This window comes from Muntiacus reevesi, chromosome 21 (assembly GCF_963930625.1).
Source record: "Muntiacus reevesi chromosome 21, mMunRee1.1, whole genome shotgun sequence".
NCBI classification, from domain to species: domain Eukaryota; kingdom Metazoa; phylum Chordata; class Mammalia; order Artiodactyla; family Cervidae; genus Muntiacus; species Muntiacus reevesi.
In genome coordinates, this window is record NC_089269.1 from 17,274,966 (window position 1) to 17,289,076 (window position 14,111).

Consider the following 14,111-nt stretch of genomic DNA (forward strand, 5'->3'; position numbering starts at 1 on the left):
GCCTGGTGCACTGGGAAGACCCAGAGGAGTCGGGTGGAGAGGGAGGTGGGAGGGGGGGGGATTGGGATGGGGAATACGTGTAACTCTATGGCCGATTCATATCAATGTATGACAAAACCCACTGGAAAAAAAAAAAAAAGAAACACCTACAGTAAAAGGCAAATTTGTCCTTGGAGTACGGAATGAAGCAGGTGACGCTAGAACCTGGTAAAGAGCCTGCCTTCCACTGCAGGAGACATAAGAGATGCCTCCTTGATCTCTGGGTTGGGAGGATGCCATGGAGAAGGGCCTGGCAATTCACTGTAGTATTCTTGCCTCGAGAATTCCATGGACAAAGAAGCCTGGCGGGTTGCAGTCAATAGGAACACCAAGAGTCAGCCATGACTAAAGCAACATAGCATGTGTGCAAGAAAGAAACTATGTAAATAAGAGTATATGAAGATAATTAACATTTTATTAATAATATTGCTCTACCACTATTCTCTAAATCAGTAGTCTCCATTACAGTGAAAGGTGATTTGTTTCTAAAAAGATAGTTATTTGAACTTTTGTATGGTTTTTGATTTCGGATGAGAAGAAAGTGTCCATATTGACTTGTTTAATTTTTAAAATTCCCTCAATTTGGTTTTGAGTGTGGAGAGCAACATTTGACAAACTCAGAGCTAATATTTGTATCATAAACAAAAGAATGACGAAAAATGAATGAAAAAGATATACACATTGTACACAGAAAGTAAATTTTATTTCTACATCAAAAAGGATAACTATTTCTGAGCTAAGGGGGTGTAATAGGGATGAGTGAGGGAGGAAACAGAATTTAACCACCAGCGTGGAACTCTATTCCTATCAGCCTCGACCACCACCACCCAGCAGTTACCCAGTAGGAAGGATGGAAACTCCTAGTTGTGAGAGTCTGTGGACAGATGTGATATTTACCCCAGACCCTGTCTGGAACCTCAGGAAAATTCATCATTGTGGAATGTTCTAGCATGGAATCATTGCAATGGAGAAAAAATGTTAGCAGTGTATAGGTAAATAGAAAAAGTCCAGAGATAAGTCCCCCTCACTCTTCAGATTTTCCTACTGAATATAAAAGAGATATGAAAATGTCCACAGTAGAGTCAAGTATGAGATAAAAAGCAGTAAAGAGCTGAAGACACTGTGCTCGCCAAGGAGTTGGCATAGTAAGGGATGAAGAGCTTTATGGTCGCGTTTGTGGTTCTGGAAGCCTAATTGGCTTCTGCAGGGAGGATGTGGGACATCAGGAAAGAGATGAGCTGATAGGGTGAGCCTGCTAGGATCCTCTGAGTGTTGCACTGCCATCCCTGCCAGGTAGAATGGAAAAATTAATCAGTGATGGATTCCTGAGTGTAATAGTGGGATTCAGAACATGCTACCCCCAAATGTGGCATCTTGGCATATGAAATACCATACACGAAGGAGTTCTTAAAAGGTGGCAGAAGCAGGAAGGTCACTCTGACTCCTCACCCTCTCATCCTTCTTCTCTGAAACAAATTATAAAACTCTCATGTGAAAGATACCTCACTGTACCAGAAGGGGGAAGATAATCTTGTCATAAGGATTGGGAATTTGGGGTCAAACAATGCTTGTTAAATCAGCTCTTACCTTCCTAGTTACTTCTTCATTTGCTATCCTTGACCCAAACCCCTTTGTCTTGTCAGTTCTTCACAAATATATTGTTTTTGTTGTAAAGGTATAAAAGCTTCCCATTCTTGTCATTTCTTCAGAATCTTTATTCTTTTGTGAACACCCGTGTATATGTAAAAATTCAATAAAATTATATGCCTTTCTCCTGTTACTCTTTCTTTTTCAGTTTAATTTTCAGACTCAACTCTGGACCCTAGGTTGGGAAGATCCCCTGGAGAAGGGCATGGCAACCCACTCTAGTATTCTTGCCTGGAGAACTCCATGGACAGAGAAGCCTGGTGGGCTACAGTCCATTGGGTTGCAAAGAGTTGGACAGGACAGAGTGACTAGCAACAGGGACCCTAAGAGGGTTGAGGATCTTCTTCCTCCCCTATAATAAGTATATGCACAGTGAACCCTCCTTCCTCAAAGTCACAACAGTCAGACTTTTAAAAACTTTTTTACTTAATTGTATCATTTATTCCCAGGCCATAAGTTTTTGTTGCTTCAGTTTCTTCTGGTATATCTTTTTCTTCTGTGCAGCCTCCTCTTACTAGATTAGGAACAATCTGTTCTTTTTCAGTAAGGATCATGTCATTGTGACAGGGAGTGCTCATGTATGGGTTGACTGGACCACGAGCTCTGTAATTTCTGTGCCACGTCTTTGGGGGCTTTGTCTTACCTGGATGTGTTCAATGACTAGAGAATCTGCCTCTAAGCCTTTAAATTCAGTATTACTCTCTGCACTTTTGAGCATGTGCAGTAGAAATTCAGCACTCTTTGGGCCACTGACCCTGTGTCCAGCCCCGCTGTTTGGCCAGTGCACACCTCCCAGCTTCACCGTTGTAATGATGGAGTGGTACACCTTGCTTCCGTAAAGGGCCATCCTTCAGATACTTTGGTGGCTTTTCAGATATGCAGACCCGTGATGATCTGGGCGGTTTCACGAGTGTTCCTAAAATGAAAACGAAGATTTCAGCTTTGTGGTTTGCATGATTTTGTGGAGTTTTCTGGGTCAGGTGAATAGTGAACCACTTTTAGAGGTCATGTCAGGCCACTTATCAGACAAGCAACAGTAAGACGAAGTTTTGATTACTAAAAGGAGAGTGGAGAGAGAGAGGACTCTGAATTTGATTGACTATCTCATCAAATTTTATACAAACAGGAAGTGAATATGTTTATTATCTAAATTACTTCCTTCTGCTATAAGAAATGAGCTTTTGAGAATTATGTTGAATTTATTAAAAGGAAGAAAGTTCTATTTTTCAACGTTTAAGTTGTTTGAACTACTGATAGGGCAAATTTAAAGCTGCTATTATCAAATTATGTTTATTAAATAATTATCAGTTTTATTAAATAAAAGTATATTTAATAGCATTTATGACTTTTGGTCACCATGGAGTAATCAGTAATTTTTGTGAGCTTATAATGTGTCAACCTTTAAAATCTAAAAAAGTAAAGATAACTGATTTGTTTAATTACATTTATTAACCACTCCTATCCACTTCTCTAGGCTGAGTAATACGAAATTGCTGATCTTTGATAATTTTGAGTTACTAAAAGAGCAATTGCATTTAGTGGAACTTAACGCCTTCCAGGATATATAGAATGAATGCCTTTTGTTCACTCCAGATTGGAAGCACCCAGAATAAATGATAAACAATGGTTGATAAGGTTTACAGGAAGATGCATTTAGCAAGAAACTTATTTTTATGATGAGCATAAAATTGAAAATAATTTTTTAAAAGTCATTGGATCTGGAAGACATGTTTATGCTTCTTACAATTTAATCCAGTTTTTTTCCAGTGTGGTCCAGAGAACCACAAAGAATTTTTTTCTGGTATTGACATTTGATTAAAGAAGACTATGAAATTATTTTTGGAAAGTCTTTTCAGATTTTTAATCATGTACTACTTATGATCAATCAAAATTTTCTGGTTATTTTTCTACTATTATTTATTATAAATGTTGAAAACACTGTTCAAGTCAACCTTAAACCTGATATATCCATATATTCTTAACAGTAACTTTTAAAGACTCATCTATTGGAAATTAGTGTTTATTAATACAAACTAGGTGGAGTTTTGGCTTTCCTGGTGGTTTAGCTGGTAAAGAATCCGCCTACAGTGCTGGAGACCTGAGTTCAATCCCTGGGTTGGGAAGATCCCCTGGAGAAGGGAATAGCTACCCACTCCAGTATTCTGGCCTGGATGGAGTATGTAAAGAGTTGGACATGACTGAGTGAGTTTGACTTTCAGTGCAAATAAGGTGGAGTTTTAGGATGTACACGAATGGAAGTGACAGTTTAGGTGAAAGGAGAATGTTTTGGGCAGGTGCACTTAGCCCTGTCTTCTTATATCATTCTGTGCACTTCTGCTTTTTTGTGTTAACTCCAATTTCAAATGATTGCACTTTGTATATGGTAAAGTTTGCCTTTCTGAGGTGTATAGGGAAGTAAATCAGAAATAATTGCAATAATTCATTTCTTACCCTGTGTTTACTCAAAAAGCTTCCGTAGTGCACAAGATAAGAAAAGTTATGATCACAAATGTAAGCCTGCTCTAACGGAAAACAAGTTGGAAAAGCAATATGTTTTCTAATGGAGATTATTGAAATATATAGCCTATTAGCAGCTGAAAACAACTTTTTTCGTTCTCTTTTTTCTGAATACCCCTTCTGCAAAGGCCTCTCCTGACCCCCACAGTGCTCTAGGCTAAGACCCTTTTTGGAGCAATCACAGCATTGAGCTTAGGGTGACTCTTCTCTGTGAACTTCAGAAATCCCGAGGACTGGTTGCCTCCCAAATCTGGAAAAGGGAATCAGATTCCATTTATTCTTTCCATCTGTGATGTGCTAAGAACAGAAATGTGTATGATCAATCTTGAAAACATTCCAGGAAAGTCATTTGGTGATGCAGTATTCATGATCTGTTGACATTCAAGATGAATCTGAGATGCCACAGTGATTCTCAAAGCCAAATTTATTAATATCTGTCAACCGGGATAATTTAGTATTTAAATCTATATCGTTCTTGTCTATGTTTCTATACAAGAGACCTTCCATTTCCTTTCCTTACAAAACATTCCTAAACACAGCATCATGCTTCTGTTAACAATCCAAAGAAACAACTGTTTCACGTTTACTCAGAAACAGAATACCTCAGCATTTAATTATTTGGAAATAATGAGCAATGACATCAACATTTCTCAGTCTTCAGGTATATGTTTAGTTTTGAAAATCTGGTTCATTCAAATTGTGACCAAGAAATCTGGTTGTTTAAAACCTTGTGTTATTTTGGTCTTTCTATGAGTTTTTATGGAAATTATGTTTGCCATGGGAAACGAGATTATGTTAAGGTCTTCTCACAGCTAAAGCATCTTCCTTAAATTATTGTGGATTCTATTCACTATGAGTTTTGTCACAGACAAGATTATCACTTCTAAAGGAGTGAATGTTTTAAAGGCTAATGGCAGAAGTGGTGAACTGGAGAAAAGCAAAACTTGCTAAGGTAATTTTCTTGCAATTTGTGATAAAGGCCAGAGTCTGAGATGGGAAGAAAGGAAGAAGCATTTGGAAAAATGAAAGGATTTGGAAATGAAATGTAGGGGAAAATGGGTGGTTAGAGAAAGAGTACCAGTTGTTTAGAGTTTGCAGGGTTTCAGAGTCTTACCCTGAGGAATGCTGGTCAAGTAGAAATAGAAAAGGTGGTACTCATACAGATAATTGTGAGATTCTGCTCGTAAAGGTGTGTTCTAATTCAGAACAAAGTCAGGGAGACATTTGTTGGCATTAAAAAGGTATATTTAGTTTTCTACTTTAAATTTTAAAAAATTTGAAAAACAATATAATAAAAAATGCCATTGGTGATCTGAGGTAACTGAGAGGAAATTGCTTCTCTTTGGACTGAGAAGAGATTCAGGGAGGAGAAATGAAGATTGAAAGTTGGAGAGAAGAGGCAGGCAGGGAGTGAAGTGTGGAAGGAAAATTCCTTGAGTACTGAGCATATGTTGGATACATAAGTGAATTGTTTTATTCACGCTTATCTTCTAATCTTCACAACAGTGGTTCTATTAGTAGATAATTTTTTCCCTAAAAAAGTTAAGTGCCCCAAAGGGTGGGGATATATGTGCATATATAGCTGATTCACTTTGTTGTACAACAGGAACTAACACAGCACTACAAAGCAGTTATACTCCAATAAAAATAAAAGAAAAGAAGTTGACTTCTCTGGTGGCTCAGACGGTAAAGAATCCGCCTGCAATGCCAGAGACCCAGGTTTGATCCCTGGTTGGGAAGATCCCCTGGAGAAGGAAATGGCAACCCACTCCAGTACCCTTGCCTGGAAAATCCCATGGATGGAGGAGCCTGGTAGGCTACAGTCCATGGGGTTGCAAAGAGTTGGACATGACTTCACTTTCACTTTCTCAACTTAGGAATTCAACTTCCAGGCTAAGCTCCTGGTTCTTCTGACTCACTGGCCACCTCTCAGTCTCCTTTGCTGACTCCCCCTTCACATCCCCAAACTCAATTCTCTGGGCTCCCCAGGACCTATCGTCGGTATTTGTGGCAGAAGACCCTTAATAAAAACAATGTCCACTATTTTTTAGATTCCTTTTCTGTGTTGGGTGTACTGAGTTCCCCTTTTTTAGTCTTAAGAGTCTGTACATGCAATGGCCTTGCATTTGAAGACGGCCTTGAGTGAGAGGAATAGTGACCAATGTGAGGATAATACAAGTGTCAGCAGTTGTATTTCGGAGTAAGAGGTGACCAAGAGAATGACCATAATTCCCTAGGGGAATCATAAGACATCTTGGAATTCTGAATGTCCCTCAATATGGGGGACATGAACCTGAAATTCTATATGTGATTTAAGGAGAACAAATTAAATGTATTTGCCCCTTAAAATTCTATTTTAAATTGATTTTATTTTTGAAGGTTAGAAACAGAGGATTATAAATAGTGATAACTAGCAGGGTAAAATCACATGAGAGGTCTTGAAACCTGTTAGCCATTATGTTGTTTATTATTTGGGTTGCTAAGTCATGTCCAACTCTTCTGCAGCCCCATGGACTATAGTCCGCCAGGCTCCTCTATCCATGGAATTCTCCAGGCAAGAACACTGGAGTGGGTTGCCATTTCTTTCTCCAGGGGATCTTCCCGATACAGGGATTAAACACATGGCTTCCGTCATGTCTCCTGCATTGTAGGCAGATTTTTTACTGCTGAGCCACCAGAGAAGCCCCTGTTAGCCATATACGGATGCATATAATTCAAGTAACAACTAAAATAGATAGTCTCTATTCATTTGCGAGGTTCACCTAACCTGTATATAGCTCATGATAACGATGAATAGCTCTTTGCCCACTGAAACAGTGTTCCATTCACTAGATGTAATCTGTAACATTATATCTGCTCTGAACAGTGTTTTAAAACTTTAAAAAATAGTTTCCAATATTTAAGTGCTGGGAGATTTCATAGAATCATCTGAAGTTTTGACCTTTCCTGGAACGTGGTCAACACTGGCAGAGGCAGTTTAAGTTCGCAGAAGGCAATAAGCTGGGGCTTAGGAGCTGGCTGATGGACTGTCTGTTCCAGGTGGAGCCAGCATGCTCTGGTTCTTTGCAGGCCGGCCCACACATTTGTGTCCCTGTTTGTCTCCTTTTGGGCTTTCCTGGTGGCTCAGCTGGTAAAGAATTTACCTGCAATGAGGCAGACCTGGCTTTGAGGGTTTGGATGATCCCCTGGAGAAGGGAACAGCTACAAACTCCAGTATTCTGGTCTGGAGAATTCCATGGACTGTATATGTATAGTCCATGGGGTCCCAAAAAGTTGGACGTGACTGAGCAACTTTCCCTTTCACTTTGTCTCCTGTGTAACCTAATTGTTCTTAGGAGCAATTCTTTATATTTAGCCCAATATCTTGAAACAGACTCTGTTGATTACAGAAGTACTGTGCTACCTTCCCTCCTTTCTCGGGCTTCAGTTCAGTTCAGTTCAGTTCAGTCTCTCAATCATGTCCACTGTTTGAGACATCATGAACCGCAGCACGCCAGGCCTCCCTGTCCATCACCAACTCCCGGGGTCTACCCAAACCCATGTCCATCGAGTCGGTGATGCCATCCAACCATCTCATCCTCTGTCGTCCCCTTCTCCTCCTGCCCTCAATCCTTCCCTGAATCAGGGTCGTTTCAAATGAGTCAGCTCTTCACATCAGGTGGCCAAAGTATTGGAGTTTCAGCTTCAGCATCAGTCCTTCCAATGAACACCCAGGACTGATCGCCTTTAGGATGAACTGGTTAGATCTCCTTGCAGTCCAAGGGACTCTCAAGAGTACTTCTCCAATACCACAGTTCAAAAGCATTAATTCTTCAGTGCTCATCTTTCTTTAGAGTCCAACTCTCACATCCATACATGACCACTGGAAAAACCATAGGCTTGACTAGACCGACCTTTGTTGGCAAAGTAATGTCTCTGCTTTTTAGTATGTTGTCTAGGTTGGTCATAACTTTCCTTCCAAGGAGTAAGTGTCTTTTAATTTCATGGCTGCAATCACCATCTGCAGTGAGTTTAGAGCCCCCCAAAATAAACAGCCACTGTTTCCACGGTTTCCCCATCTGTTTGCCATGAAGTGATGGGACTGGATGCCATGATCTTAGTTTTCTGAATGTTGAGTTTTAAGCCAACTTTTTCACTCTCCTCTTTCACTTTCATCAAGAAGCTCTTTAGTTCTTCACTTTCTGCCATAAGGGTGGTGTCATCTGCATATCTGAGGTTATTGATATTTCTCCCAGCAATCTTGATTCCAGCTTGTGCTTCCTCCAGCCCAGCATTTCTCATGATGTACTCTGCATATAAGTTAAATAAGCAGGGTAAAAATATACAGCCTTGATATAACTCCTTTTCCTATTTGGAACCAGTCTATTGTTCCATGTCCAGTTCTAACTATTGCTTCCTGACCTGCATAGAGGTTTCTCAAGAGGCAGGTCAGGTGGTCTGGGATTCCCATCTCCTTCAGAATTTCCCACAGTTTGTGGTGATCCACACAGTTAAAGGCTTTGGCATAGTCAATAAAGCAGAAAGAGATGCTGTTCTGAAACTCTTGCTTTTTTACTGATCCAGCGGATGTTGGCAATTTGATCTCTGGTTCCTCTGCCTTTTCTAAAACCAGCTTGAACATCTGGAAGTTCACAGTTAACGTGTTGCTGAAGCCCGGCTTAGAGAATTTTGAGCATGACTTTATTAGTGTGTGAGATGACTGCAATTGTGTGGTAGTTTGATATTCTTTGGCATTGCCTTTCTTTGGGATTGGAATGAAAACTGACCTTTTCCAGTCCTGTGGCCACTGCCGAGTTTTCCAAATTTGCTGACATATTGAGTGCAGAACTTTCACAGCATCATCTTTTAGGATTTGAAATAGCTCAGCTGGAATTCCATCACCTCCACTGACTTTGTTCTTGGGCTTATTAGGCCCCAAGAAATGGCTGGTAGCTGTGATACACAGAGGCGGAAGACATTCCTTGTAGAAGAATCAGGAGACAGATTTAAAGTTGGAGGAGCAGCGGGAGGGCAGGGGAGAGGAAAATGGGATTCTAGATATGAGGTAGATGAAATCACTAGTGAAAGTTCTTTCAGATGGAACTCATTTTTGGGAGTCTGACGAATTAACAGTAGTTCAAACAGTCTGTTGAGGAGCTTCTTTAACTTGAGACTGTTGGAAGAGTTGTTTTCCAAATTTTAACAGCAAGCAATTTGTCAGAAATAATATCTGACGAGAAAAAAGAAACACTTTCAATCAGTTGAGATGTTAAATGTAAGCACCAGAAATTCTATTTAAATACTTTAAGGTAAATACATACTATGGTAGAATCACATCTAATGAGAAAGTTCTGTTTTAAAATAAGAACATGAGACAAACATCACATATAAAAATTATCGTTGAAAAATTCCTATATTGCCCTTATATCTCCAGAGTCGGGCTTTTGCATTAAGCTTGTTGCCTCATAAGCTGGAGAAATGGGTAACAAGATTGTGACCCCATAGACAGTAGCCCGCAGACTCCTCTGTCTGTGGAATTTTCCAGGTTGGAAATAATAATACTGGGTTGCCCTTTCATTCTCCAGGGGATCTTTCTGACCCAGGGATCAAACACATGTCTCTTGCATCAGCAGGCAGACTTTTTATCACTGAGCCACCTGGGAAACCTGTTGCACACCCTGGGGAAATGTTTAACAAGATAAATTAGAGGATATCTTCCCATTCCCTCCATCCATTCCCACCTGTCAGAGTCAAAGCCCACTGAATAAGAAATCGAATTTGTATAAATGCCACTCCATGTGTGTGTGCTCATCCCCACTCCACTATGGATTAAATAGGTTGACTTTGAGGTTTTATGGTGGGGTGAGTTTTGGTACTCTTTTTAAAAGTGCTCTGAAGTTTGATCTGTTTTTATTTTCGTCATGCTGTGTCTAACATTTAAGTGAAAGAATGTTTTTATAAGACATTTAATAATTATGGCTTACTTTACAATCTCATTCTTTTGGGTAACCGTGAACTTTTTTTTTTTTTTTTGAAGGGACAAGCTGTGTTGCATCTCAATGTTAAAACTAATGTTATGTTTTTTAAAGCACTGGTTACCCCTTGTATGTGGGATGTGTTAATGTGTAAATAACAGCCTGATAAAGCATACTGTATGGCCTCAATTTTCTTTCCGAGCTTGCATGTAAGGGAGTCTGAATCAGCCAAAGGAGGATTAATCAACCCAAATGCTGCCTACACATTATGACACATCACACATCTCTTCACAGTTTGTTAGACACTAGTAACTCTCCTGCTTTTAAAACCACAACAGACAGCTGTTTTCCCACACTTTTTAACAGGGTTGAGCAAAAGAAAGGGGAAAGGCTTGGAGCTGGAAAAGTTTATGACTTAAAATAATTAAGACTGACCTTATTCTAAGACCTTTAACTTCCTTTTATATTCTCATCTCACATATATTTACATTTCTCTTCTTATAATTCACATGTACTTCTTATCTATGGCCTTGTTAACATTAAGTGAATCAGAAAAATACTGAGGATTTAACTAAAACATCATTGCTTTCTTTAGGATCCCCAAACAAAATCTTATGAAGAATTTATAAATGTTTTGAATAGAGCTAAAATCAACACATCTGTTTTTTGATTAGTGACAACTTTTAAGGTGTGTTGGGGACAGGATTCATCCATCTTTGGCTTTGTTCAAGTTTGCCAAACTGGAACTTACATACCAGCATGTCTGTGTCTCTATAAAATTGTTGTATTCTTAGCATGACCCTGGGAAAAGATTTTTTGTTTTTCTTTTCTTCTTCCCAAATTGTATTTTACTTCTACTCATCCAACAAAGATGGAAACAAATTGTGATATATATATCTGGAGTGCATTTCTCTTGCAAGAAAAGGCTGCAGTAGAATCAACCCAAATAAAATTAATTTGTTAAAATATTTTATTCTCAAGGGCATGTCACGTTTAGAATTAGCTTATAGTGTAGCTGAATAGTGTACTGAAAAGTACTCTGAATTTGATTTGTATTTGTTGCACTAATATTTGCCAGTACTTGCACTGTTGAAAATTGCATGTGTGTAATTTGCATTTTTGTCATCCCAAGGAGAATCTCAGTGATTCAGCTAGGTTGTTCCTGTTCATTTGGAAGATTCATATACCATGTACAAATAGGCATGATAACTCCGTGAGCTTATCTGCCACCTGCTTGCTGAGTACTAGTGATTCTTTATGCCCAGAAAACTAGCTTTTAAAGGATTCTGTTTGCATTTTAGACAAGAAAGCATCAAATATAGATGTACATTGTAGATTATTTTGGCCATGTCAAAGTAAAGAATATAGAAAAAGTACAACTTAAACACCATGATGCAGATGGAGGTACTCGAGCAAAAAAGAAATGGCACTGAAATATATTTACATCTATATAATTACTGCATCATAAATAGAAGCAAGAACTACAGTCTATGCTCTTTATATTTAATCCCTAATGGGCAATTTACCAGGCTTCCTCAAAAGTATAAAATGACAATAATCAGTGTTCTCAGACCCTTAGCCATCTTTCCTGCATATATAATTAAAGGAACGAGTTCCTTCTTTGAGCATTATATTCATGAGGACTTCTTGGACTGTAATTAGATACATTATCACAGCTCAGGCTACATATTTTATGCAGCTATTTTGCCATTAATTTTGCTACTATTTCTCTTTAGTCACAGGGAGGAGGTGGTAAAATAAAGTCACTAGTGGGTCATTGAGTCACACAAGCCAAAATGCATGGCCCTCCTAGGTTATGTAAGTCACCACATGCTTTGACTGAGACGGGATTTATGAGCCAGATATTCTAATGTCTGTTCTAAATATCTCGACTGTTGATATGAGTAATAGAGAGTTACTGGAAGTATGGGATTGTTATTGTTGTTGTTCAGTCACTCAGTTGTATCCGACTCTTTGCGACCCCATAACCCAGAAGGATGGTATAGAGTTAACAGATCAGCCTGTGAGGGTTCAGAGTTGCCTACTGAGGTGTTCATTTGAAATTTATTTATGGCTGATCTACTTGGGTTGCTGGGAAGTGTTTCTGTTCTGCGAAACAATTTCATTTTGTAGGAAGTTTCCCTTCCCTTTCTTTCCACTGTCTCTCTCCCCCACCATTTACACCATTTATACACACACACACACACACACTCCCACACAATGATGAGCTTCCTCTTATAAACATATCCTTTGAAATTATTAACCATTGTTACAGAGTTTATCTTTCAAATCTGAACTGGTGAATTTATGATGGCGAGGAGACTGTTTATGTTAAAACCATTAAAATGAAAGTTATGAATGAGTTCCTTTGCGCAACAGGAAATGAACCAGATTGTGATTGGGTTTGAAGTTTATATCATTTCCAGGGATGAAGGGGCTCTTTGATGAGCAGAGAAGCTGATTTGACTGCAAGGTTTCCTTGTCAGTTCCTCACACCCGTGAGTTGTGAAGCTTTATTCTGACAGCACAAAATTAACTCACTCTGTTGTCTTGATTGCTTTCCCGCAGTGTCTCCTCCATGGCTCGGTCCCAACAGTTGTTGCAGCGGGAGAACGAGAGTGGCCTTGCCTCATGGTGGGTTGGCCCCATCCCCCGTGAGGGAAAGGAATCTGAGATGGGGAAAGCCAGCCAGGAGGGAAATAGCTCTCATTACTTCAGTAGTCAATGGCAAAATTTTAGGTACAGAGTTTTATTCATTTAGAGATGTGATGGTTGCTTTGCCCAGCATGGGAGGAAAGGGCTAACCAGTTTTATCACCATTTTCTTCCTAATTAAAGTTTAGGGTAAAATTATTTCTCCCTTATAGAGGCCAATGGGAACATCTACAGTGGGAAGTTTTTGGCCCAAAGCCCAGTACACGATGTAGTACAGAAATCCTTTCCAGTGGTGGGACATTTAATGGTTACTGAACAAACACTGGAGCACTATCTTGATTTCAAATTGAAATGCTTGGGAAGGTGGAATGTTTTAGCTCTGAATAATGTGCCCTTATTCACACACTCAGGAGGATTAGAAAAGTCTCAGACTCACCAGGAGCTAGGAATGTCTATGAAGAAAAAAGGCATTGTTTGTGAGTGATGATTTTCACACCCTTTATGATTTCTTGGAGATTTGATTATTTTGATAAATTTTACATCAGTTAATAGAGGATATGCACAGATGAGTAAATAAGCAAGAGTTTAAATTTCCTTTGAAAGCTTTATAATGTAGATTGTCACTTCTTGGGTCCCTTCCATTCCACTGTTGGATAACATGAAGAGTCTTGACTTGGAGACTAGCAAAAAGGGACTGACTACTAATAGAAAAATTTGTTGAGTCAGATCATTACTTCATATATATTTATATATATATGTGTGTATACTTGATATATGTATATGTCATTACTTCATTCATATATATACATTTTTTTTCCTGTTCAAGTCACTCTAATGAGGGATGGGTGGCTGAAGGAATGGCCGTTTCTTGGAACCTGGGTACTTAATCTGAAGAAATTAATTCAAAACACAAAAGCTCTTAGAAATATCATGTTATCTTAACATTTTATGACACCTTTTTATTCTTCTTTGTGTACTTATCAGCTGGCTTTTAATTAAAGATAATAATTTATTATAAGAAATAAAAACAATAGTTTAACTTGACTTGATTTATTCAGTATCTTGCTATGTGTATGTATACATGTCCATATAAACATATATAGTTTATATATCCATAATCTCTGTTCTTTAACAAAAATGAAATTTATTTTCATGTGAGAAAGTTGAATTTTGTTTAGTTTGCACACATTCTGTTTTAAAAGCAATGTCAAGGCATTAGAAGGTCTCAAGAAGAGTTATGCCATCAGACACAGACTAAATGGACAATGCGTTGACTGTGGATAAGGGGAGAAGCAAAGGC

The 14,111-nt window shown here is 38.8% G+C and overlaps 1 pseudogene; it reads right to left on the reverse strand.

Moving 5' to 3' along the window:
* Positions 1-2,125: 2,125 nt before the first annotated feature.
* The window catches only part of LOC136152328 (large ribosomal subunit protein uL22-like), a 28,002-nt pseudogene continuing 16,016 nt past the window's right edge, over positions 2,126-14,111 (reverse strand).